Raw genomic sequence first — 4,179 nt, 5'->3', positions numbered from 1 at the left:
AAGACACAGTGTAGTAGTCTCTTAGATTTTTAATTCGCATTTTGAGCATCTAAGAGGAGAATTTCTTAGAATATTGTTCCCATTAGATTTAATAAGGACTGTAAGCTACAGCTGTTAGAAATTTTCTCAACATTTCGGTGATATTTATTATTATTTAACAATTGAGAATTCAGCTTGTTCTAAAGCCGCTAGACATTTCGGCATCTTTATAGATGAACGTCAGAAAAAAAAGCCATCTCCAGAACCTGGCTTTTGAGCCCTACGCTGGTTTCCCTCTTCGCTGGTGTTATTTAAATGTGATCTGGGCATCATAAAAGGCACAATCAACAAGTGGTTAATGAATGAGTTCTGATTTCCTAATATTTTTTTCAGTCTCTTGATTTTAGAGCCTGAAGGTTTAAGTCAACAGTCAATGTGATAGTGGAGGTGTAAAGAGTGAAGAGGCAATTAATGGTAGAACTACGCCAGGCCTTTGTGGATTCTCATTCCAGCTACTCACCACACGAGCACTACACATTTCACTGCGGGCTACTTCCGGGTTCCACGCGGCCACACTGTAAACTGGATTGACTTTGGACAATGGCACCCGGGTGGCCCACAGTGATTGCACACAGCAGGCCCTATGGATTCAAAGTGCAGTTACGCTCCTGTGTACTGCTCGTCCAGCGCTCTGCGCGAGGCTCAGGCCACCAATAGCTCCGCACAGACCTAGTTATTAGCTCAAGATCCCCAGAGATCCAATCCATCTCCTGCCAATAGAAGTGCGACACGTTCACCGATACTAAGCGGAGTTGCCAGGCTGTGGACCCTAATAGAGCTAGGGCGCCATTAAGTCCCAGACGGCAAGGAGCCTGCGGCCGTGCCACTCTCCGTTCTCCATTCGCCCAAATCCCTACTAGCGTTTTCCCAACACTTCCCACCAGATGTTTACAAAGTGTTGACACCCAGCTTCCTCGCCCTCCCTAATTCCTTCGCACCGCCCAGCCTGTTCCAACAACCTCCGAACACCCCGCCCATCTGGCATTCCGTGGCCACCTTGCCCTACTCGCCCTTTGCTGCTTGGGACCTGGCGCCCCGCCCACTCCAGCCCTCACGTGAGCCTCCCGAACCTCACAAGATCCATTGCCCCGCCCCTTCTGTCACGTGCTCCCAACCATTTTCCCCTCCCCATTTACAGTACCTGCCCCGCCTCCGCTTATCACGTGGTTACCCCCCCCCCCGCCGCCTCTTAAGCCTCTCGCCACACCTTCTCACGTCCCTCCGCCCCGCCCTCCCGGGAGACCACCAGCCCCTCTCATCACGTGGCCAAATGTCCCGCCCCCTGCTTGTGCCTGCCCCACCCCCGCGCCGGCGCGCTCCGACGTGCCCTGGAACTTACCCTCCCTCAGAGACCAGCCTGCGGGGACGCCCGGTTGTAGTTGCGGCCGAGTGAGCGCTCTTCAGGCGGTCTCTCAGTCGCTCGGCCACAGCGTTGGATGAGAAGGGAGCTGCCCGTCGCGAGGTCTGCGACCCTTGGTAAAGAGGCCGGGCGCGGGTTCCCGCGGAAAGCACAAAGGCGCTCGGGGGCGCGGGCTATGCCCGCCGAAGGCTGCGCCGGGGAGGGCGGCGGCCGCTTGGCCTGCGGGGCGAGCTGGTTTACTTGACCGGGGTCTCAGCCTGGGCTCCCCGGCTTCCTGCCTTGGGGGAGCGGGCTCCGGGGAGTGGCCGGAGGTCCGGCCCGCCCTCCGCATCTGCTGCTGGTGGGCACACCTGCTATCTGGGCCGCGTCGGGGACCGTGGATGTGCACGGCGCGCTCTCCCCGGCCCTGATGAGCTGCCCCCGGTTCTGCTGAGAGGTATCTCTTCCGAGCCCTTGAATCACAGACAACAGACCCTGCTGCCAACGCGCTGCTTGCCTGCCTCCGGTCTGGAGCGCTTGTTTTGTCTTTCCGGAAAGGCTGCCCTTGACACGTTGTGTCTTAAGTTATTGCAGACCCTCGCAGACTGAATGGCCACAAGGTGGTCATTAGGGAGAAAGGCACGCCCTTCAGTTTCTGAGGCGGGTGCAGTTTCCCCCTCCTCCTTTTTTTTTTTTTTTTTTTTTTTTTTTTGCCTACAGCAGCGTTTTAAAATGCTTTGCAAAGGCGAACGCAAATTTTCTAGTATATTGACACTGGTTACAAGGTTGGTCTGTGTGGTTCATGTTGACATGCGGAAGTAGATTTTATAGCCCATTTAGGCACACATTCCTAAGGGAGGTACACTGGAAGAAGGGTCATTAACAAGGAGTCACCCAGGTTCTGGTTCAGATTTTGCTGTCCGACTTACGGAGGTGAAACCTTGGGAAACTTCGAATGTTGCAGTGAGAAATTGTTCAGAGTATCTAGCCGGTAGCAGTGCCTCTTTTGTACTTAAACGCTGAGAAAGCCTGGAGGTAGCCTGGAGGTGTTTATTTGCTTACGTTCGGTTTTGCTTACCTGATCTCTAAGAGGTGTATGGTAGAATGGATCATCTTTGTGGTTCTCCATTGCTCCGTGTCTGGCTACAAGTGCACTGTTTTCTATTTTAAGGTAACATTGAAAACCTTTCAGAACAGTTTTGGAACCCAAAACAGTACCTAAGATGGGTTCGTGAAGGTGTGATTTAAGCCATACCACCGAAGTTTAGGCCAACAGGGCACACATAACTTTACATCTTTCTGGGGAGTTTTTCTGTCCGGGAAACAAAGTATAATTCATATTCTCCTTCTCCCCCCTTTCCTCTCCCTTTCCTCATCTGTGTGTGTGTAATTCCTAGTATTTGTTGACTATCTCCTGTTCTTTATCAACCACAGGGGTTGGAGATTGCTCATTGAGTCATGATATGACTTGTGTAGATTATTTGTGCTTATACAATTGTCAATACTTACATTTTTTAATTATACTATTCCATTTGTGAGGCATAGATGAAATATGTAAATGCTGCAGAACAGCTTATTAGTTGTAATCATTTGGCTTTTTTGTTAGAAAATATTTATTCAATGCTTTTTAAAAAATGGCTTAATTTAAAAATGAGCTTTAGTAATTTAAATATGAGTTTTAGTAATTTAATTCCTAAAAGTGCAAATGACATTACTGGGAATAAGGGTAATAAGTTTATTTATTTACTTTTTTAAAAAAATTGAGATAGGGCCTCACTTATGTAGGTAGGTCTGGCAGGCCTAAGACCCACTAAGTAGATCAGACTGGCCTTCAATTGACAGAGATTTCCCTTTCCCCTGAGTACTGGGATTCAAGGTGTATACTACCATGCCCATCTACAAATAATACTTTTTTTTTTTTTTTTTTGGTTTTTCGAGACAGGGTTTCTCTGTGTAGCTCTCGCTGTCCTGAAACTCACTCTGTAGACCAGGCTGGCCTTGAACTCAGAAATTTGCCTGCCTCTGCCTCCCAAGTGCTGCAAATAATACTTTTAAATTAACTAAAATGTGATAGTGGTCTGTAATATTATTTATCCGAGAAAATGGACATTGAAATTTTGTAATAAAAGAGAAAAGTGAAATTAAACTTTTATTCCACTTTGTATTTAACAGTTTTAGTCTTATTTGGGAGTGTGTGTTACTAGAAACTAAACCCAGGGCCTTGGCATGTTGGGTGAGTGTTTTCTAGTAAAACCAAGAACCTAATAAACATTAGTTATAATTGTAAATATGTTTTTGTTTTCTGTAGCATAAATCAGATATGGAAGTGAATCTTTATAACAAAGGGATTCATTGCACTTAAAGTTACTTTCAGTTGAGGACCCCAATATTGGGCTACCATTTTTGTGACTGCACTTTTACTTGGTTAGTTGGTCTAATTATACCAGAACCATGTAGTTCAGCTATTGCCTTGTTGCTTTCATAGAGCTAGTGACTGTCCCGTGGTTCTGGTTTGTAGGTGACTTATATTTGAACAGAGCCAACAAATGCTGATGTTTCATCTGGGAGCTCTTTGCTCCTTTTATAATCTATGGCTTTTCTAATCCTTAAGCACATGGGATCACCTGCCCTTCTAATAAGCCCTTGGGTCATATGTATTGTATCCAGACCACTGACAACTGTAGTACCATAGACATGTACTACCTACCACCTACCATGTGGTCTTAATTTGTAGTACTTATGTTACAAAAAAACAAGTGAGCAAATTACATAACATAAATAACCTGGTATATTAAAATATT

General features: G+C 46.7%; 1 protein-coding gene across 6 annotated transcripts in view; it reads left to right on the top strand.

Annotated features, from left to right (window-relative positions):
- The first annotated feature begins 1,221 nt into the window (after positions 1-1,221).
- The window catches only part of Arhgap12 (Rho GTPase activating protein 12), a 115,044-nt gene continuing 112,086 nt past the window's right edge, over positions 1,222-4,179 (top strand). For 5 of the 6 annotated variants that reach the window (XM_029471800.1, XM_021150668.2, XM_029471799.1 and 2 more), the window contains exon 1: positions 1,360-1,515. The gene's annotated coding sequence lies outside the window, so the exon portion shown is untranslated. Of the gene's footprint in view, positions 1,516-4,179 lie in introns of all 6 variants that reach the window. The other variant, XM_021150665.2, reaches the window with a different exon arrangement.

Source organism: Mus caroli, chromosome 18 (assembly GCF_900094665.2).
Source record: "Mus caroli chromosome 18, CAROLI_EIJ_v1.1, whole genome shotgun sequence".
Lineage (NCBI taxonomy): Eukaryota > Metazoa > Chordata > Mammalia > Rodentia > Muridae > Mus > Mus caroli.
Note: the sequence above shows the minus strand (reverse complement) of the source record. Positions and strands in the feature narration are given on the sequence as shown.